This window comes from Peromyscus eremicus, chromosome 4 (assembly GCF_949786415.1).
Source record: "Peromyscus eremicus chromosome 4, PerEre_H2_v1, whole genome shotgun sequence".
NCBI lineage: Eukaryota > Metazoa > Chordata > Mammalia > Rodentia > Cricetidae > Peromyscus > Peromyscus eremicus.
In genome coordinates, this window is record NC_081419.1 from 45,095,993 (window position 1) to 45,119,946 (window position 23,954).

At 37.4% G+C, this 23,954-nt stretch overlaps 1 protein-coding gene across 1 annotated transcript in view; it reads right to left on the bottom strand.

The window, feature by feature from the left end:
* The window catches only part of Scn7a (sodium voltage-gated channel alpha subunit 7), a 79,827-nt gene extending 57,095 nt beyond the window's left edge, over positions 1-22,732 (bottom strand). The window contains exon 1 of the mRNA XM_059260601.1: positions 22,510-22,732. The gene's annotated coding sequence lies outside the window, so the exon portion shown is untranslated. The remainder of the gene's footprint in view (positions 1-22,509) is intronic.
* Positions 22,733-23,954: the final 1,222 nt, after the last annotated feature.

Sequence of the window (23,954 nt, forward strand, 5' to 3'; positions counted from 1 at the left end):
AATTTGGTCATGAGTAAGTCATTATATCAGTAAATTGTCACCTACTCCTTGAACTAAGTGAGGAGCTCTGTAAGTGGGGCTGTCCCCTACCACTTCAGAGCCAAGCATGGTTGTCTTAACTTATACTCCCAAGCCCCAGCTGACTACCTCAATGACCTCACTTGGTTTCTGCTCGATGTTGTAAACCCTTTCTATGATGTGATTTCTCTGTTGCTATTTTTTTTTTATTGTACTTGAATGTTTTACCTGAGATACTGTTCCACTTGGCACTATCAAGCTATTGCTCCAGCTGACAACTTCATCTCTCTCTCTCTCTCTCTCTCTTCTATCTTCTAATGATTCATTTCCTTTCATCCTTTGCTATTTATTCTTTTAATTTTATATACCTGCTAGACTCAAATCTTTTAAAATCAAAAGTAAGAATATTATGGATCATTCTCTGGACCACATAGAATTTTATGGTCTCAAAATTTAAATTTATAATTCAAGATATAAAAAAATAGAGACCACCAAACTGAGTAGGTACATTTAAAGAGATCATACCTCACGTTTATAGAGCTATAAGCTGTTTTGAATTTTATTATACTTAATATTAGTCTCATTTGTAATTTCATTTAGTCCTTCCTAGAATTCTTTTAATTCTATTGGTTTCTTTCCACTTCTCCACTGTAATAGAAAACTTTTAAGGGTATAAGAATTCTTTTAATGAACAATAAACTTTTTTTAATGGCCTCCAATGATACTGGCCCCCATTGTTATTTTCCAAATATCTTGTACAGTATGTTCATAAAACTGATACTTTTTAAAAGGTTGTTAAGAATTACCCACCTGCACAGACTCATACTATAAAAGTAATAACATTCATATATTAAAATTTACTGTGGGCTGTCAAAGTACTTTGAATAAGTGTGATTCATGTTGCAGGTTTTCTCTTGAAATTTTTAGTAAATAATGTTTAATGAGTTTTATGAAATTATATTCAGCATAGACATCTTTGTACATAAACTGGCTTATTAATGACTGATGCTTGTAATATTAAATGTTAATTACTATTACTATATCATGATATAATATGGCTTGAGCCCAAAAGGAATCATTTAATCTTCTTTTTGTGCTTTTAGTGTTTACTTGTTTCCTTCTGTTGTCAAGCATTATCTAATGTTGTTTTGCTATTTTGTAAGTACTCCTTTTATTTATAAAGTAAAGAAGTAAATTTGAAGGGTGAATGCCTATGTTTAGCTCAATTCTTTAGAATAAATGAATTAATAAATCAGAAACATGTCAAGGACCTTTTTCTACATTCACACACACTGAAAATGTTTGTGCTTTAAATTTTTACCAGGAGCCTTGCTTACTTAACAGGGAAAAATGAAATAAAATATCAAATTTATAATAAAATAAAATATAACATGATTCAACATATAAAAACATGCATGCTAGAAAATATTGCAATACCATAGGCTTATAAAGATTTCCCCCAAAGCCACTTTGACCAGTAACTAAGACCCATTCAACCCCATGTTATCATATATGACTTTTGAATTGATAAACTAGGTTGTGGTGGGAAATGACCTAATAGAAATAAATGAAACAAATAAAACCACAAAGCTTGAAATTGGGTAGATTGACATCCAAATTTGAAATTGCTCCTATTGTTTATGGAGATCTCAATCAAGTTAATTATATATTTTAACTTGATTTTTCAGTCATACCACTGAGATTCTTTCTTGAATGAAAGATAAAATTTTACACATTGACGAAAAGTTCAGTACAGTAATAGGCACATAATAGACAAGAAATCAATATAAACTTTTCTGAGATTTAATTTTAATTTTAATTTTATGTGTATGAGTGTTTTGCCTGCCTGTATGGCTATGTACCATATATGCATGTAGTGTCTGTGGAGTTCAGAAGAGAGCAATGGAACTCCTTGGAACTGAAATTAGAGATGGTTGTTAGCCACCATCAAATCTGGGAATCAAATCTATGTCCTCTGGATGAGCAGTTGGTGAGCTTAACAACTGAGCCATCTCTCCAACCTCTTAAAAGGAATTTTATTTGTGATAAAATGTGGTATGTGGATTAAATGTAATAGAATCATATAGAATGACAGTGTGTATAAGACACAGAAGTCTGTACTAAATGGACCCATCTGCACAAGTACAACAGGGAAGAGATGGGCTTTGTAGCAGAGAAAACTGTCAATATGTCTTACTTAATATCAATATCAATATTAATATCAAGTCAATACCAATTTCTCTTGCCAAGAAAGATAATATAAACTTAGACTGTGCTGATAGATGATGGAGAGTTTATCCTTCTCTGTTCAGTATTGGTAAACCGGAACAAAACCTTTTTGATTAAAGAAAAATGACATTCTGGACAGTTTGTGTAAAAAGAATGGAGGGTGTGTCATAGTGACAGAGAAAAAGCACAAAGCGGAAACTCGTTGCTTCCAAGTATCTGAAGGATTTCAAGTGGAAGAGAAACTAGATTCTCATATTATCACAGAGGAGGAACTAGAATCAATGAGCCAATAGCAGGACAGATTTGCTTTTAAGATAAAGTGTTTTCTAAAACTGAATGAGTTGATGTGGGCATCATGCCTCATTTTAAGTAGTAACAGGAAGCATGCAATTATTGATAGTTGGGTGAGATGTTTGCAATGGATACAAATATTGATTGATAATGTCAATATAATGTAATCTTGGAACTATTAAATGTTAAGATACTTTTATCAAATTTAACATTATTATTATTTTGCACAGCATCACAGGATAAAGGTTAGCTGAGACTGAAGGATTAGAAATTCAAAATATTCAAAATAGCTGGACTTACAGCACCATCACACCCATCCTAAAATAATTCCTCTATTTATTACTTTTAGAAGCACTTAGATGGCTAGCCAACAGTATTAAACTCATGTATATTAAAATTACATTTATTAGCACTAGACATGAAAGAGATCTTTCCAGCTCATTATATAATGCTGTCATTAATGTCAATAGTCTAGACACATTTCACTGAAACCTCAAGATTTAATTTGCCAGTCTGTTTTCTTACCATATAGTCCAAATGTAGCCTTCCTTTTCTATACCACTTTTTGTTAAATAATCCAATGATGCCTTGTTTTATTAGCTAACAGATAGGGACCATGAGCAACACTACCAGTATTTGGGATCCTTCATATATATGCAGTGTAAAATGCTGTAAGATTAAGTCAGATAACACAGAATCCTTGAGCCACCTTATATTGGGACTTTATTGGGGCTCATTATGCCCCTCAGTGCAGCAACTTATCTCCAATGACTCTTTCAGCAGTTAATCTGACACTGAAAGAAAGTATACCAAATTGTTGACTAGAGGAATGAATGGACAGCAGGCATTTGTCTTCTGTGCACTGCGAGGCAGTGCAAACATTTATCAAATGGAACTGGCAGGCCTCTGACTTTTAGACGGTAGAGTGCGAACTGAATTATTAATCATTAAAACATAATTCCGTAAAAGCATTTCTGTGGGAAATTTATATAATATGCTCCAGGCACTATGCTTTCTGTTGAGCTATCTTAATACAGCATCATTGCCTAAGAAAACAAAAATTAATAGTTAATCTGTCCATTAGCTGGCCTTTCTAAAATACTGAATAGCTAGAGTCAGCTTTTGGCAATAACAATATCACATTCAACTCACGGTTGCACTCTTGACAAGTTGCAGTTGTATAACATTTCAGACTGTTCAGTAAAATGGAATCCTTTTCTATTAAGAGGGTATGGAGTATATTCTTACAGAAAAAAAGTTTTTGAATTTAAAATTTGATAAGGAAAAAATTATCAAAATACTGTGGAGACTGTAATTATGGGCACTCCTGTTGAATGACTGCCATTTCTGAGACAAAATTTCAAATTATCTCATTTTCTTTCATATTATCCTTGTGAGCACCATTTTACAGAAGAGTAAGTGTATTGTTGTCTCTTCCATGACTACTCCATTATGGCACAGCTGAGCAATTGGTGAAGACCAATGCTTACTTAATTGTGCTTAGATCTACATTGGGATGTGCTTAAAAAAAAAAAAATAAGGACAAAAGGACAAGAGACTGTTCTTATGAAATCCACTCTCTGGATTCAACTCTCTGGATTTGGGGAATTGGTAATTCTATAAATCATGCTAGGAGACTCCCTGATCAACAAGCAAAAAGGAAGAGCTAGGTAATTTGGAAAAGAACTTATCTGGCTTCATTTAGTTACAAATAATTCTATGCTTTGGGGAAGTCAACTAAATGCACCAGTTTGTAACACAAGTCTTAAAGGTCTTATAATAAAAAACCCAGAGCCAGATATTGGGGTGAAAGCTGAAAGATCAGAACAGCCAGCCACTAGCTTACCTCTACAAAGTCCTCAGCTTCAAGAGAGTGAGTTCCTATTTCCTCACGCCCTATATACCTTTCTGTGTCTTGCCATATTACTTCCTGGGATTAAAGGCGTGTGTCACCACTACCTGGTTCTGTGTCTCTCATCTAGCCCAGTGTGGCTTTGAACTCACAGAGATCCAGACGGATCTCTGCCTCCCGAGCGATAGGATTAAAGGTGTGTGCCACCACTTCTTGACCTCTATGTCTAATTTAGTGGCTGGCTCTGTCCTTTGATCCCCAGACAAACTTTATTTGGGTACACTCAGACCACTTCAAGATTTTTCACTTGGATCAAAAGATATAAAGGAGGTAGGACCTTGGGTAATCATTTTTTTTGCAGGCGCCAGAAGTTTTGCAGCACCTTTTAGCAGTTTGGCTAGCAAAAGTAGTAGTAACAGTGTGAGGCTCGGTGTCCCACACTGTATGTTTGGCTCATTGAGGCTGAAGAATGTGAATGCTCACTGAAGGGGTTTTGCCATTTGATACTGACTGTGGACTTAGCTGAGCCTTATTCTCCTCATGGATGTAAGTAAGAATGTTTAAAGTTGGTTTTTAATCTGGCATGGTAATTTTATATTTCTCGGTGCTACTTTTGTTGTTATCATTACGCATGATTTGAAGCATTGGCAGGTGGCAGATTTATAGATATTGAGAAGTGCCTTTCAAATTGGAGTGGGAAATTGAAGTTATTCAAGGAATGGCTGTGTAAAATGCCTTTTCCTCCAGTATTTTTGCATTCTCCCTGGCAGTCATTTTACATCAGTTTTATTCTTCCACCAGGCATGTTTTCATTTTTTTTCTTGCCAGTCACAATCTCATTGAAGATTTGGGACTGTGAGATACAGCTCACGCAACTATACTGCTTTTGTACAACATTGTGAGGTTTACATATTTGCTCTGTTCTCATTATGCCAACAGGGAGGGTTCTGTACAGTTTTGGGGGTGCTTTCTCTTTTTGTACTCTCCATGTTTGCAGAAACACATATGGCAAGATGTGGAACTGGGAAGTTCCCATTAACCTTGGCTCCTGCGCTTTTGCAGCCAGATCCATTTCTAGATGGCCTAATTATTTGAATGTAAAACTAAGGTGTAAATTTAAAAACTTGAAAGGATTCTGAAAGTAAGCATGCATGAATTTTTAAACAAAAGTTTATAATAGAAAGGCTGGAAAAATGTCTCAGCATATAAAGTGCTTGTTAATCAATTGTGAAGACAGTTCAGATCCCCACAGGAATGATGGCTCTCCGATATCTCAGTGCTTGGAAGGCAGAGAAAGGATGTTCCATGGACAAATTGGCTAACTGGACTAGACAAATATACAGTCTTTAGGTTCAGTGAGCTTCCCCTCTTGGTAAATAAAATGGAGCACAATCTAGGAAGATACTCAATGTCAACCTTTGGCACATACACATGTGTATGATTTATACACATGTGTACCCACACACATGCAAACACATAAACACATGCATATATACATACCATGTGATTAATATATATATATATATATATAAAACATAAAATAAATAGATAAATAAACTTAATAGAAATCCTGGTTTTACAAAGTATTGACTAACGTGCAGAGAAACATCCTAGGAAACTCTTGGTATTATAAATTGTTACAACTCTTGGTATCATAAGTTGTTATAACATTTCTGAGATGTTGGAACAGCTCAGATGTAGCCACCTCCCCCCCACCCCATATAATGCACTCTTAGATAGGATTCCTATAAATTATTTATGCTTCACAAACCAGAGTATTTTGTATTTTGGGAATTAATTAAAAATAAAAATAGGTGGTAGCTAGTAGATGATGTTCTCTCTAATGTCCCTTGAAATGGTTAAACCCTAATAGTTGACTTCTGGGTATAGGTCAGAGGCTGTGACGGGGGTTTATAAAATTTGGCTGAAAGTGATTATCAGATCTTTATAAAGATATTGTGGAACGTGAGAAATAGTATTTCAAATATTAGGAATGAGAGATAATATTTTTTGACTTTTTGACTTCTTGACTTTGCGATATATCTAAAAACTTCCAAAAGTGTAAACTCAGTAAGAAATTGTAAATATGGACCTGAAGGTTGATACAGATGAGTAAGTTCTATTGGTGTGCATGTATTTTATGTACAAACCTGCATATGCATACATTAGCACACATGTATGTATAGTATATGATGATAGACAGACAGCATTGAAATCAGGTTCTAAGAAAGGATTATGTGTTGGCAAAATGGCTGAAATCCTTTTTCTTATTTTGTAAAAGTGTGTGTGTGTGTGTGTGTGTGTGTGTGTGTGTGTGTATGAAGTGTGTGTGTGTGTGTGTGTATATGTGTGTGTGTGTATGTGCATATGCATGCCTGTGTGTGATGTGTGTGCATTTGGTATGTGTACGTATGCATGTATGTGTGTGATGTATGCATGTGTGTGCATATGTGTGTGAATTTGCTTGTGCTTGTGTGGGTGTGTATGGAGACCAGATGATGTTAGGAGGTCTTTTTTCAGTAGCTTTTCCACCTTCATTTTTAAAGTCAAGAAAATTCCTATTTCAGCTACAATGGCTGGCTAGGGATCCTAAGAATCTCCTTGTGCTCCCTGTTCTAAGCTCTGGGATCATAGTAGTATGCCACAAAACCTGGCTTTTACAGGGGACCTTGTCCGTATGCTTGTTTAGCACCATAGTACCCACCAAGCCATCTTCTCAGCAACCCTGAAATTTGTTATAAATGGTTTAAAATACAATTCATTGAAAATATAGCTACTTTTAAACAACTGTAATTGTGATAGGAATCTAGAAGTAAAAGATCAGTATTAACCTGTATTTTAAGTCATATGGGTTAAATATTAACAAGATAGAAAATAGTCAAGATCTGGAAAGCAGTTAAGGAATGATATGCATTAAGAGACAAAACCAAAAATGATTACTGGATTCTCCTTTGAAAAGTGGAAACCAAAACAAAATACAACAATACTATTAATGCATATAAAGAACAAGAACTGTAAAACTAAAATTATGCCTTCAAAAAAGATGTTCTTCAATTATGAACACAAGACAAAGAAATTTTCATACCTTTCAGGTAGATATTTAGACATTTAACATGAAATAAATAAAATGAGATATGGTACATAAATATAAAATTAATCTACATATTAATTTTAAAATATTAATATAATATGTGGATAATTATCAAAATATGGAAATTGTCTATCAAAATATAGAATAAAATTTATACAATAGAACGCAATAGAAATGTTGTACTACCAATAGGTATGATGACTCAAAAGCTCACCCTATGCAACATACACACCAAAGATTATACACTGCATAACTAAATTTCTAAAAGAAGGGTAGGCATGTCCCAGTATGGAGAGTCAGTACTGGTTGCAAGGTGAAAAGCCTGTTAGGAATTTGGAACACACAGTTGGATATACTTATCAAAACGACACTCAATGACTCTCAAAGTTTGTGCATTTCCCCCCGGGAAGCCATAAACAAATGTGATTTTCATTTAACTATTGCACCAATAAGGATATTTTATGATTAAGATAAGGATGCTTGCAAATTGTTCTTGGAATAAATGGAATAATCGTTGCAATCTGATTTTAGAAATGTACAAATGGACAGAAATATGGTTAAGTTCTTTCAAAATGATCATTTGTAAGTTCCAGGCACTATGAATATAGGTATTAATGCATTTTTCACAAACACTTTATGTGTTTGAAATAGTTGATTATAAATATGTGGGGAAGAGTTTAGTTGTGTAGCTAGGTTCCTATTTAGGCTTTAAAAATTAATTTATTAATTGATTTTATGTGTATGTTTGTTTTGCCTGAATGTATATCTGTGTACCACATGTGCACAGTAATCACAGAGGACAGAAGAGGGCATTAACTCCCCTCGGATTGAAGTTACAGACTGTTGTGAATGGCCATGCGGATGCTGGGAATCAAACCTGAGTCCTGTAGAAGAGCAGCCTGTGCTCTTAACCACTGACCCATCTCTCCAGCCCTGTATTATTATTTTAAAAATAGCATTTATGCATTTGTAAATGATTATGCAATTTATAAAACACTTCTTTTGTCTTTGATCTTAGACAAGGCATTTCACCTCTTGATTTATTGGTTTTCTCAACTACAAAGTGGAAATGATGAAAGGAAGGGAAATGTTAGCAACGGTAATAAATGTAAAGCACTTAGAATAATGCCTTCCAGGCACAATACACTACCCTTATTATTATATCCTTTATTATTACTTTAAATCTTTTAAAGCATAGTCTTTTTACGCTTACTAATATTTTTCAATAAAACAATTATCTAATATATTGGAATTTTTAAAGACAACCTGCAGAAGACAGTATAAGTCTTACTGGTAAATAATAATTAATAGTAAAACACATTACAATGAACAACTACAATACAATAACATTCTTGAAGTTTCCAAAATGCAGGCAGGTTTCTTCTACTTTATTTATATTTCTTTCATGATTGTACATTCAACTTGTTACTATTTTCATAGTGTTTGTGCTGTTTCCTCTTCTAACAATTGTCTCTAACTCATTGCAATTGAGCATGATAATGGAAATAACAGGCTATAAAAAGCAGCCTAAAATAGCCAATGAAAGAGTCAACCATATCATCAATGTTTTGACTCTTTAAATTGCCTTCCTTCCTGTGTCCATCCACACCCAATGCACTACTGTTTTCCTGTACTGAGCTGAGCTTGAAGGCTGGAGATTGATGGAGAATGAGCCTGGTCTACAAAGCACTGCACACATCTCTCTAGGTTTGAAGTTCATAGTCAGATTTAGAAGGAGCAGATGCTATTGCAAGCATAATCTAAATTTGTCGCAATTATTCCTTAATGGCTGTGAGTCTCAAGGGTAGAAAAACTTTCATGTGGAGATACTGAAGGAATCCAGCTGCTCAGACTTACTTCTAATGGGAAATGGTCATGTCCATCTATAAGGACAGATTCTCTGGCTTCCAAAGTTGGCTGGTGTTCACTCCATCATTGCACATTTAGTTGGCACTCTTCTATTCTTGTGATTTCCTCACCTTAATGCAACTTTAACTTTCTTTATTCCAATTCTTCTACTTGCTCCTGAGAGCAAGTATTTTATTTTGCTTTATTCTTTTCTAATATAAGCTGCTGTTGATTTACTTACAGCTCTAATTTTTTAGGGTTCTTTGAAATTGTGTTTTCCTCATAGTTCAGCAAATTTTGGTTAATGCTTGAAACTTAACTTCCTGGACAATAATTAACCTAATCACACTGGGACCAAATGTGGTTCACATTTGCTGACTTCATATTTCCAGATTGCTTGAATCTGTTATTCTTTATTTCTCTTGCCTTACCCTATTCTAACATTTTGGAAAACATTGTTGAAATAGGACATCTTATAGAGAACATTTGGAAAGAAAGGAAAGTGTCTACAATAGAGTCTTACTCAATTTAAAGAATGAAATGTTTGCACAAGTTCTCACTAAGTAGCCCAAGCTGACCTTGAAATTGAAATATTTCTATTTTAGGCTCCATATGGCTGTAATTACATGTGTTTGCTTCCATGTTTGTCCCTTATCTTTTATTATTATACTGCAAATTTTTTTGGATACATTAAAGTTTTTCATAGCCTATGGTGATATTGTGTCCCACCAATATATTGTGCACCCTAATAAACTTATCTGGGGTCAGAGAACAGAACAACCACTAGAGGCCAGAAAATGGTGGCACACACACACCTTTAATCCTAGCCTTCTGGAGGCAGAGATCCATCTGGATCTCTGTGAGTTCAAAGCCACACTGGAAACAGCCAGGCATGGTGACACACAACTTTATTCCTAGGAAGTGATGGCAGAAAGCACAAAGGTATATAAGGCATGAAAACCAGGAACTAGAGCTGGTTAAGCTTTCAGGCTTTTAAGCAGCAGTTCAGCTGAGATCCATTTGGATGCGGACTCAGAGGCTTTCAGTTTGAGGAAACAGGATCAGCTGAGAAGTTATTGAGGCGAGGTTAGCTGTGGCTTCTTTTGTTTCTCTGATCTTTCAGCATTCACCCCAATACCTGACTCCAGGTTTGTTTTTTTATTAATAAGACCTTTTAAGATTCATGTTACACCAGCCTTTCAAAAGACTGGTCATCCATTTAATAGTCCTAAGTGACACTAAAACTAACCATAGAGTAATCTTTTATATATTTTGTTTTTGAATTATACCCAATGTTTGTACATACTTAATGAATGCAATACAGTGTTTTGATTTGTGTACACTGGGTGCTTTGCTTTGTATCTTCATTCATAGAACATACAAGTATAAGATGCTAAACACAGTATCACACACTAGTTTTGCTAATATAGAATAAAGAAAGTCCATAATTTAAGGAGAATGGAATACAGACTCTTAAATCAGAACCAACTTTTACCTTGCTTATCCTTGAAAATGATTAAGACTTCAAAAAGAAGAGACTAAAATTATTCCAAATGCTCATGAACCTAGATTGTTTCAGTGGTCAAACTGAACTGTAGCCTTGTACAATAAATTAATCAATGCCTTTCTGATGTGAAAAGTGACACAGTGGTCATCATAAGCTTACAAGTAGACAGCATCAGATAGTAAGAACAACAATGAAACGTCTGTGATTTCAAAATTGCAAGAGCCATAAGTGTAAGAAGAGCATAGTAGGATTCAACAGCAGGTCAGAGTGCAATAAAGTCCTCTCAAGGGTCTCCCAAGAAATGCCATTATGACCTATGACTGTTGATAAAACAACAGAGAAATTTATCTATTAAGTTTACAATGTATATCTGGTTCTGCCTTAAATGTTCCCATCATACTTAATCTTTCCAAGTATCAATGGTCTTTCATTCCCTTCTAGGGATCCTGAAAAGTAGTTTAACCCAGTATTTTAAATTGCTTACTTTATCTTATTTCTCCAGATGTTCTAAATACTTCCAACGCATGGTGAAATCACTAGGATTTCTGGGTCATCCCTTGTTACCTCATCCAAATGATTAAGTTGCAAAGAATCAGGGTTGTCTTAGAATTCTGATAGATCCATTCTGTCAGATCCTTCACCCAAAATTCCTGAATTGTGATAATATTAGAAACAAACAAGTTACAGAAAAAGTACCTTGTCACTCCTCACATGGAGATGAAGGTGTCTCCATTAGGCAACCAGACTCTTTAATTTGGCTCTTGCAATCTTAGTACAACTGACTCCTCTGAGATGAATGGCCTGACTGATGTCTGTGGAAAAAGAAACTCCAGAACTAGAAATATCTCTAGAGTGCCTGAGAAGCTCTCATGAGCAGCTCAGTATGTGTATCTTCCTGGTATCTTTACTCTTGCTAGATTTCCCTGGCCCTTCAGTGATGCCTAGCTTCTCAGTAGAGGAAGTAAGTACATAGGATCTAAACCCATCTTCTGAACCAATGACCAGACTGATGAGTTTGATATAGTTTTTATATAAGCCCAAACCTAAACCTCTAATATCTGCTCTGCCCATGCTCGCTTGACATGAACACAAAACCTTCATCAGTGTGCTTGACCCTGGGAGGGGAAGTCGATGTAAGGATTCCGATTTGCATTTCAGGAAGCCTGTAGTCTCTGAGAGAACAAAATGGGAGTTTCAACAACTGATTTGTGCACTGTGGAGTGAGAAAGTCCTATCAACATTGCTGAAGAGAATATTAGTTCTTGGCAGTACATCAGACTTCTCCATGTCCTATCTCTCAAGAATGGAGAAACAGTGGTTCAAACCAGAGAACCTCAGAAGATCTGGGGTGCAGCCCCATGAGGTGAATCTGATGCATACTGAAGACAGAAAGACACATTAATAGCCGTGCTCTACTTAAACATCTTCATATATCTCTATGGCACATACTACATTAGATTTCTTTTTTGTCTTCTGTTTTAATCTCAATAAACATAAGAGGGATCAACCATAAACCAATGTCAGTGAAAGAAATAACTGCTTAAGAACACCTGCTTATCCAGAACATTCACACTCCTTTCTCTTCTTTAGGCATCCCCTTACCCTCAGCTGCACAGTTTCTCCTCCTCCTCTGAGTTCTGGGTTGGTGATGACCTGGTCAGGGTGGTAGTCTGGTAACAGAAGACCTTGGATACTAAAGACCCTGAGTTTAAAATTAAATACATGGGAACCTCCATCTTATCCCATGCCTAATACTTGCCTAGTTGGTAACCACTTTATCTTTTTCCTTCTATTCTCTCCTCTTCTTTCTAGGGTGTCCCATCTTACCTTCAAATAGGACAGTCAAAATTTCTCAGTAGCTAGAGATAGTTTGAGTGTTCACCAGCTGTGGAAGAAAGCTATCAACAACAACCTCTTTCATTACATGGCCACTCAATCACTGAGCCAATGATAGGCTTCTCCAAACACAGCTCACAAGGTTAAGCCAACTTCAGTACCATTCTCTGTCCACAACTGCTGTTTCATCCTCTTAGAAATAATGAAGGGCAGGCTGAAGAGATGGCTCAGAAGTTAAGAGCATTAGCTGCTCTTCCAGAGGTCCTGAGTTCAATCCCCAGCAACCACGCAGTGGTTTACAACCATCAATAATTTGATCTGGTATCTTCTTCTCGCATGTAGGCAGAACACTGTATACATAACGAATAAATAAATCTTTAAAAAATAATGAAGGACATGAAAAAATGGGATGTCATAGTCAATGTTTTTTTCTTATTCCTATTCCCAATTTCGCCCCTATTTTCCAGTTCCACATCTAGAGCATAATTTGCAAGGCTGCAGCCAAGCAGAGCAGCCAAATTCTCCAGAGATTTTAGATTACCACCCAATGCCTCTTCATGATTATTCCTATTTGGGGGTATTTAATCTACTGGTTGTAAATAATTAATCAGAATGCTTTATGGGAGTTAGGGGAATTTATCAAGAAACAAATGTGTAGATTAGTTTTGACAGAGAGTTTTAATAGATGTCACCTGTATACATCCGTATATGGATGTACATATGAACATTTCCAGTAAACTCCCCAAAACTTTTAGCCTAGCAAATAAGGATATGGAGCACAGAAAAGGATCACATAAATGAAGAATATGGAAAAAGAAAACCAAAAATTTAGTACAGTAGATCCTTCAAGTAAAGGTAGCAGCTCAGATGCCAATTTCATGCAGACATAATAGTATGAAACTATTTCTCATTTAGTTGTCGGACTATTTTGAATGAGTTGTGTTTGACATCAGACATGGGCTATTACCCCAGTGCCATTGAAATAATTGCTTTCAAAACCATGAGAATGATAAGTCTGCCGTAATATGGTAAATAAGATTTACTCCAGACACCGGCATAGGTAAAAGGCAGAGGGAAGCCAACACTGAAGAGGAGATGAATTTTCAAGATACAGGAAGCTAACTGCTAATCAATTTATCCATTTAATGGTCAATTTAGACTGACATCTTCTTTGGTTGTGGCTGCCTCACTGCACTTAGTAGATGCATCGTAGCTTATATTTCATCTAGGATGACTCACAGCTGAACCCTCTGATACGTTCTTTCCTCTCAAATCTCTCTGACTAGAATCTATTTTCTCCACAGAGTATAGCAAAGTGATCTTATTCAGTGCACTGATCTTTCTTTTATCTTTTAAATGGGACTCTATGAAATATATAATCATTGATTTTTGAAAGCAGATGCTTACAAGGAAAAGTGATTGAAGCTAATAAGATTCTGAGAAGCCTGAATAAAATTAGCATAATCAATAATTGTAATGGTGAAACTCTATAAAGACATAATGGAGACTTATTTCAGTGAACAACCTTTGATTGACTGGCATATAGAGGTATGGCCACTCTGATACACTTGAGATCAGAGTATAAATGTCTTTTTTCTTTAGGGCAACATAATTTGCAGTCAGTATGGATTGTCACCATTCAGACATTGAAATGTCATACAGTGAAATTTTGAGGCTAAAGGGTAACTTGATTGAGATAACTCAAGTCTACCTAGATTTTGGCAGCCATCTGAAATTCTTCTTTCTTTAATCTCTTCGGTGCTCTCCTTTGCATTGACTCTGGATTGGTTATTGCAGGTATTGGATGCCCAGTCTGTAACTTGTCCCTCACAGACAGTTAATCCTGACTTATGGACTTTGCCGTGTTGTCTTGGGACCTAAGCTCTTTGCAGCTGTTCTGTAACCAGGTCAATTAGTTTTGGCTTTTGAGTCTACTCTTCAGTATAACCACCAATTCTCTCTCACTCTGATAGTTTCTGCCAACACCCACTCCACCCTCATTTTTATTGATTATTTGGGAATCTCACAGCATGCTTCCTGATTGTGCTTGCCTCCCAGTCTTCTCAGGTCCACCCCCATTCTTCCGTTTCACCCTCCCCCCAGCAAAGTCCATTTTGAGTTGTCCTTATACTCACTGGAACATGACCAAATTTCTAGTGGCCAGTGCCCCAAGGGAGGATAAGTCTTTCTCCCTCACCATTAGGGGAGGAGCCTAAAAAGCCATTAGGTGAGGAGATCCATGCAGTGGCCAGAACAAGGCAGGGCTAGTTCTCTTGTGCTGACATCACCGACATCACCACATACAGGGCAGTGCTGTGGGCCTATCCTGCGAAGCGGAACCAGCTCTCCCACCAGCCAACACACTCTTAGGAAGTGTCATCTTGGGAAATTAAAATATAAATAAACAACTTTCTAAATTATGTAAGCGTACTTTAATATTTTTAAAAGTTTATCTTACATTTTATTAACTTTTATTTTAGGAGCACAATGCAATGCCTGTCACAGAATATATTCTGTAATGATTAAGTCAAGCTAAATAACATATCCACCACCTCTCATAGGTGCTATTAGTAGGGAGAATATTTATCATATAGTCTTTTAGCAATTTTGAAACGCATGTACACAAATATTGTTGATTACAATTTCTGTAGGCAAACCTTTGAAACATTCTTCCTACCTTACTGAAATTTTGAATGCTTTGGCCAGCATTATCTCTTGCATTCCACCAATCCCATCCTTAGGTGATCATCATATTCCACTCTATATCTAAAAGTCAGTCTATTTTAAATTCTACATTATCTTCCTGTTTTTTATTTTATTATTATCCCTTAGAAACTTGTTTGTTTTCTAATGAGAGACAGAAAGGGGCCAGATCTATATGAGAGCAGAGAGGGGAAGGAACTGGGAGAGGTGGAGGAATGGAAAACAGTAATAAGGATTATTGTATGAGAAAAAAAAGTCCATTTTCAATAAAAAGAAAAAATTTACATATATGATCCTGAAATACAGCTGGTCCTTACTACCCATATGCTGCACATTTAGAGATTCAACCAAGAACAGAGAAAAACCATTCATAAAAAAGCACGTAATTTCCTGAACATATATAAATATTTTCTTCTCACTATGCTATGAACAGTACAGAATTATATTATATGTTTTAGGCAGTCTAGGGATGAGTTAATATAGATGGGAAGAGATGCATGCATAAATTAAAACATTACACGACTTGATATAAAAACATAAAATTCTACAGATTTTGGTATCCACAAGGGAATCCTGGGACCGATCTTCTATGAGTGCCAAGGTAAATAAATTTGTTTTCTATTAGTTATAAGTTAATGGTGCATAATATATTCCAGATTCATCCACATTGTAATGAATACGTGCATGTAAGAACTGAAATCAGAATTTTTAAGGAATTGTCAGCATGAACATATTAACTATATGATTGTTTACCACATTAATGATATAGAAGCAACTTCAGTATCTATCAACAGAAGAGTGGATAAAGCAAATATATCAATTTCAGCCTAAAGAGGAAGAAAATTTACATATAAAATTCAGTTATATATACTTCTGTTTTTGTTTGATTATAATTCAGTCTTTCCTATGAATTATAAACTACAGATAATGACCTAGTATGTGAAGGAGTGTCAGCAAAATCTAAAGTACAGATTCCATCACAGTTTTAAGGGACAAATTTCATCTTGAGTCTAGCATACCTAGATTTTTTTTTAATGCCTCAATTTTTTTTATTTGTTTGTGTTTTTCAAGACAGTGTTTCTCTGTGTAGCCTTGGCTGTCCTGGAACTCACTCTATAGACCAGAATGTCCTCAAACTCACAGAGATTCACCTGCCTCTGTCTCATGAGTGCTGGGATTAAAGGTGTGGGACGACATTGCCCAGCTCTCATGTCTCAATTTTATAACCAAGATTGATGGTCTTTGAGTATGTCTTGTACTGAGGGAGGAGGGATTAATGTCAACCACATTATGAGTGGCAGAGTCAAGTTAATTATAAGAGCAGACACAAGACAGAGTCTTGAGATCACTACCAGTGCCAGGTGTGGAACACTACCCTAAGAACTATTGCTCAGAAAGGCCCCAGAAAGCCCCGAACAACACAGACTGTACTATTCCTCTTGGCTGCCCACTAGACCTACATGGTAGAAGCCTATTGTAAAACAATACATACTTTGGTTGTAGGACACAGAGAAATCAAGATCAAAATGAACTGGAAGCTTCCTCTCTACTACATAGAAGGTACTCTATAGGCCGCTGGGAGAGAAAGTCATTAGGAGTGGTAGTAGTATGAAAGAAAATGGCCCCCCAAAGAGAGTGGCACTATTAGGAGGTGTGGCTTTGTTGGAGCAGGTGTGGTCTTGTTGGAGGAAATGTGTCACTGTGGAAGCAGGCTTTGGGGTCTCATATATGCTGAAGTCACCCAGTGTCTCAGACCATTTCTGTTGCCTACCTATCATGATGTAGAACTCTCAGCTCCAACACCATGTCTACCTGCACACCATCATGTCACATCATGATAATAATGGACTAAACCTCTGAAAATGTAAGCCATCCCAATTAAATGTTTTTTTTTATAACAGTTTTTGTAAGAGTCATGGTGTTTCTTCACAGCAATTGTTACCCTAATACAGTAGTCTTTCCTAGTGGTAGGCTTTGAAGGCTATAATACTGACCTAACTCGTAAGATCGACCTACTGGTGCAATACTGGAGACTATTCCAGAGTAACCATCCCTGTATGATCAGACTGGAGGATTGTCCCACGGGAGGGAATGCATATCTGATACTAGAAAGCCCCGTGGCCACTGGGGAGATCATATACCCTAGGAGGACACTTACTACTAGTGTTTGCTAACTAGTAAAAAATATATGATGTAGAACTTTCTAAATATTGATTTTTGTGACTATCGATAGATGCTACTCTCACCCTTGATCAGAGAACTGGCTTGTTTTTCCAGCAAATAACAATGAATACAGAGACCCATGGATGCTCAAGATGCAGGGAATAAGTAAATAAATGATGACCATCTATGGCTATACTACCTTAAATGCACTCTGTGTCACTTGAGAATAAGTGACTAAATAATGCATCTATATCACCCCCTCCAAAGCTCAGGGAACATTGTAGAAGGGACAAGTAGAATGTTGGAGCCTGACAATGTAGAACAGGAATGTAAGACACTGTATGGTTATGAGGAGTCACTGAAATTGTGAACGCACAGCTAGGATGGTTTCCTGCACTGGAATTCACAAGATAGAGCCTTTCAACATTCAGTCTTGGATGTTTCATCCGTCAGATAAGAACATTCTCTTCAACCTCAAAGGAGCCATCATTCATTGCTGGGGATGTGAGATTTTTCTTGGCTGATATTGCATCACCCAAGAAATACGGAAGTGGACCAAGAGAGAGAAAATGAGAATTATTTCGACAAGCTAATTCTATGTGAAGAAAGACACTATTGTAGCTAGGAAACTATTGGGTGCTGATAGATGCTGGGAAAAGGGGAAGTCTTCTTATCTTTCCCCAGCTACGCAGCTACTGGTGAGTGCACCATACTCTAACAGATTGCCTCACACCCTTCCTTATAGACAGAGTCTTGTTTAAATTAGTGAGTCAAAACACACACACACACACACACACACACACACACACACACGGACATAACAATGGAAAGGAGACTTGCAAGGAGGAGTAAGAATTGATGGGGAAAGGAGGAGAATAAGAGAGTGTAAAGGAAGGTGAGTATTCTCCAAATGCACCTTATATATTTATGAAATTGTCAAAAAAAACTAACTTTATTTTTCAAAAAAATCCAATGAAAATTCAATATGAATTTGAATGCCTGGAATGATACACAGGATATTAAGTCTGGAAAAAGGTGGGTTTCAACAGGGTGAACTTTCATAACTATCCAGACAGCAGAATTATGGCAGGACTCTGGGCACCAGAATGAATGCTGCTTCACTTGACCAATGTCCACTTGAACTTTTCTATGCCAATTACAAGGCCCCTAAAGTCTCCTACTGAGATGGTGAAAACTCTCATACTGGGCTTGTCTGGTTTACAAAACAAGCCTGCTGGGGAAAAAGCCAAAAGCTTTCCAAATGAAATATTCTTACAAGCCTAGCCTGTCAGACCCTTGACCAGAAGAAGCTGGCTAGGGGCCATTTGCAGCCTCAAAGGGGAGGAATGTATTCTCGTCTCTGTTAGAGAAACACAAAGGGAATCCAGTAAGGAATATAGCTTGCACAGTCCCCAGCAATCCTAAGACCTTTTGGACAACAGTTTCAGATGCCACTAGATCTACGAAATGCTCTTTTTAAATGCAGAATTATGACATTTCCTGAAGGCCTGAAGGACTTTTGGAACTGCCTCTTTACTTCTTTTCACAGCCTGTAGTCTGTCTGATTTTCTAGGATCCCTGAGTCCCCAAAAGCCACTCTAGGTTTTCAAATGTGAAAAACTAAACACAATGGATGCCCCCCCCCCCTTCTCAAATTGGAGAGCAACAACAGAGTACTGTTTAAAACAATTTTGGCGAATGACCATGAATTAGTTTTTAATATCACTTTGCACTGGGCAAAACATGACCAACAATGGGCTATATAGTCAAGAGAAGATAGAAGCTATGGACCAGAGCCAAAGTTGTAACCTATAATTAGTGGTTCAGGGCATGTGGATGCTGAGAGGACTGGGAGGGAAAGGGTGCTGAACTAGAAGCTTCAGTCTCTGTGTTTAAAGTACAAAGGATACAAGATTCTACTGGACACAATTTATCCATTCAGGGACTATGGTCTCCAAAGAATCAGCATCTAATGTTCTAGGCTAAAAACAAATGTACTAATTATAGACATCTCAAATTTGAATTTCTATAATAGGACCCTAACTTCAGCTCTTCTTTCAAACAAGATCTTTGATACCTAAAGAGAGAGATCGATACCTGACTCTGATGTGGAGCTATGCCTGGTTATTCTCAGCCATCTTCAGCAGACTGAACTCAGTCAGGCAAGCTGCACCAAGAACAGTGAGACCCAGTTGCTTTGTATAGTAGGATAGTACAACAAGATGGATCCTGGTTTATAAGGAAAGAAGCAAAGACCAAATCAATACATGGAGAACAGAATTTTAACTAGGTCAAGAGATATAAATAACCCAATTAAGAAATATCCACAGCAACTATCACATGAAAACATTCTCTTCAAAGCCAAAGGCTCCATCTTGCAGTATTTGGGAGGTAGGATTTTTCTTTTCTTTCTTTCTTTTTTTTTTTTTTTCAAGACAGGGTTTCTCTGTGTAGCTTTGCGCCTTTCCTGGAACTCTCTTTGTAGACCAGGCTAGCCTCGAACTCAAAGAGATCCGCCTGCCTCTGCCTCTTGAGTGCTGGGATTAAAGGCGTGCACCATCACCACCAGGCAAGGAGGTGGGATTTTTCTAAGCTGTTAGCATACCACCAAGGAGATACAGAAGAGAAGAGTAGAATAAGGCAAAGAAAATGATGTCTGTTTCTACAAATTCATCTCATGTGAGGAAAGACGGCATCTTTGTGGATAGAGAGCAGAGGTGGGTAGGGGTTGTAGATAGTCTCAAATTGGTCAACATTGATATTGGCTTGTGGAAATAAAAGGCCAGACTCCCCCAAATAACAATAATTAAAGAAATAGAAGCCATGAATTTCAGAGAGAGCAATGGGGTTGGAAAAAAGATAATACTGTAAAAAATGGGGTAAACAGAGGGGTAAAAGTATGTAATTATGTTACAATTTCAAAAATTAAAAATGTTTTTAAAAGGTCTCTTTTGCACTGATGTTTCTACCATAATCCCTGAAGTAAAAGTATAAGTAGTGGCTAGAAACTTGAGAGTGAATCTCTGAGTACTGTTCTGCCGTGCAAAGCTTATTCCAGTGAGGTCTAGAGTTGGGAACATTAGCATAATTCTTATCCAAGGAAATGTTGGGTAAAGGATTGAGTCTACATTTCTAGTCTGATGAGACTTGACTTTGCCTCATTTTGGCAAATTCAATCACAGCCTGTATCGGTTACCTTTCCCATGTCTTTACCACATAAGAACCAGGAGACAGAATGTCCAGATGCCAAGTGTTTAGTTCTTGCACCAGTTCTCCAGGTGAGACTGACGAGCAGAACTAGTGTACAAGTCCTCATTATGTTATCCAAGGTTTGCTAGCCTCTTTTCCAGAATCTTCTGACCAATTTCAGTTACTTCTATTATTTTAAACACATCCATAAGTAAAGGGGAGGCTCATGGTACTGGTACTTGCTTGGTGTACTGCAAGACTTAATGGATTTCTATACCTGAGAGTTTTTATGCCTAAACTTGATTACACACATATTAATAGCTATAGCAAATAAAGTCCCAACCATCTATTTACTATTTTTGATGGTATTAAATCAGAAAGCTAAAGTACACAGCAAAAGCAAAATTTTAAAGTGAAAAGAGAAAAAGTGTAAAACATATTTACAGAATCCTCAAGGGTATCAGAAAATGACTGGCACAGATTTTCAAAGGATGGACTATTACAGGTTATAATAAACTTGTCCAAAGGCTCCCTTTTCCCACAGTACTACACTTCAAATGAGATGCACTGGCCAAAGTCAAGAAAAACACAGATAAACTCCTTGTGTAACCAACAGTTACACAAACAATTGCTTCCCTAAAACAATCCATGTTGTCTTTATTAGTCCTTAACAGGAATTTGTGATGTATCATTTACAAATCAGAGGAACAAATTGCAATCAAGTTAAATATTAGTAATTAACTTTTTTTTATACAAAATGAAAATAAAGTTTTATAATTCTAAATGCCAAAAATATTATGATTGAGATTCTAGTTCTATTATGAGACAGCCCAATAACTCAGGAAATTATTATTTATAGTATGAAAGTAGGATGTCAGTTGTAAAGTGAGTGGAGGAAGCATAAAGGAAGAGGAAGAGGGCCAGTGTTCCTCCTAGCCTTGGCTGTGTTACTTATAAAAGTAGCAGCTGACTATAGCTCCTTAGGGCTAGCCATGGCAGGCAAGGAGCCAGGACTCTGATCACTCCACAGCAGATCCCTTCTGCCGTGGCCCAAATTCTCCCCATTTGCCCACCAAAATACGACCATATTCTATTTTAGATTTTCCTAGCCAATATCCACATGGCACATTGACAGGGTCCATCAGCTGAGACTTCTGCATGGGTTCAGCATCGGTACTGATCTGACAGTGTCCTAAGTCTTGGAGATACCATGACCAGAACAGCACCACCAACTCTAAAAGAAAAACAGATGCTAGAAAGAATGTGTTTGGGAGACCGAATAATAGAACAAACAAAACATAAACCATGTTGAACTAAATATCCCAAATAGGCTGTTCAAGATAAAGACATCATTTCCAATAACATTCTTCCTCTGCTTCAATACTGATGTTATCACATCAAAAGTTCTACTCTTGAAGGCACAAAATTAGCCAAAACACAGAGACCGGAATCCTTAACAGTATAGTTACAACTCATATAACCTCTTGCTCCATCTATTCTAAACATCACCATCTAGGGGGTTGTAGACATTTTACAGTAACAGAGCATCTCTTGACTTCAGCTTACCTGGTTAGGTGAGGTAACTAACCACATATGCAGAGCAAGCACCCACCTTGCAGCTGTTAGTTCAGGTCCTGATCTTAATGTTCTTCCTGGTTTTCAAACGTATTTTCCAAAGATTGATCAGAGGGTGGGGTGAGTGGAGTGGGAAGGAAAAGCTGGACCCAGCATGAGCTATCCTCATCGTGAGATTGTCACTACAAGAAAAAAAAATGCACTTACTTGCTGCCAAATGATAGTCTTCACTGAAAACCCAGCAAGAGCCCCAGAAGCAAGGCTCCTGAGAGCGCTTTGCTCTCTTGGGCTTCTCTTTCTTCTCAGCTCCCTGCTCAGGAGGAGGTTGTTATGCTGTGCTTGCTCTCTCCAGCTGCTGCCAGCTAGACACTCAGCCACCCGCGTGGTTCCCCAGCCACAGCCCCAGAGACCACCTGCAGACTGATGCCCAGCAAGCCTAGTAGCTGTTTTTGTGTCCTTTGCCTCCCTCCCTCCCTTCTCTTGGCCACTCCCCCACCCTCCTCGCCAGGCCGGCCTGTGACTCTAGAAGCCAGATAAGCGTGGGCGGGCGATATTGACAGAGACCCAGCTGCAGAGGCAATAACAGCTTCAGCAGTGGCTTTTCATCCTTCTGCTGCCAGGGAAGGAGCCAGTCAGACAAGTGGGATTGGGATTTAGTGAAGAGAGAGAGAGAGAGATAAAAAGCTGGGCAAGAACTTGAAGGAGTGAAGGGTCGAAAGCCTGGGAGAAGAGCAAGAGCAGGGTGTGGCTAACTTGTGCTTCTATGCCACTGGAGTGTGTGAAAAGGGGGAGGAGAAGGAAGAGGAGGAGGAGGACAGCAAACTCAAGACCCTGATCTTTGGGAAGCTTTCCCTTCCCTGCTCTGATTGCCCAAAAGAGCATATGGACTAAGTGTCAGCCTGTGACAGACTGCCAGCCTTCAGCATGGAAACCTGCACATTGCTGTGGCTGCTGTTCTGTGGAGGTGGGCAGCTGCTTAAGAAAGACTTGATTGGAAAACTATAAGTGCATTGTGTATTTGTGTCCCACTCTGGCTAGTGGAATATGAGGTACAGAGGAAACTTTTATCTGTGTTTTAAAAAACTGGCATGCTCTACATCTTGGTTTGAGGGATGTAGGGATGATGTACTAGATTTCTGTACTAGATGGACATGGGAAGATTTTAACACAACATAGACCATTCATTGCATAATCCTATTTTGTCCAGATTTATTGCAGTGTTTTATTAAAAACGTCATCAGCATACCTTTATGAATAAGGACATTTACAGAATTTAACCCAGTACTATTGTCATACCTAAAAATAATAATTTGTAATGCCAAACATCCATTTGATTTTATTACTCGAAGTTGGTACATGGATTTCCAGCTTCTCTTGCTTAAGCTTTGTAGTGTCAATGCAAACACGTTTCTTAGTGTAGACAACTCTCCCCTGGAGCAATCTTCCATGTTCACCTAAATGATCCCAAGTGTCTTTTACTATATTCAAGCATGAGACAAATTTAAGAACAATGATGTAAAAAATTCTCAATTGTAGGCAAATGCCATATTGAGAATTATTACTATAGAGGCACGTGTGTGTGTGTGTGTGTGTGTGTGTGTGTGTGTGTGGTGTGTAAAAGGTGTTTGAATGGAGTCATCCTATAATGGAGA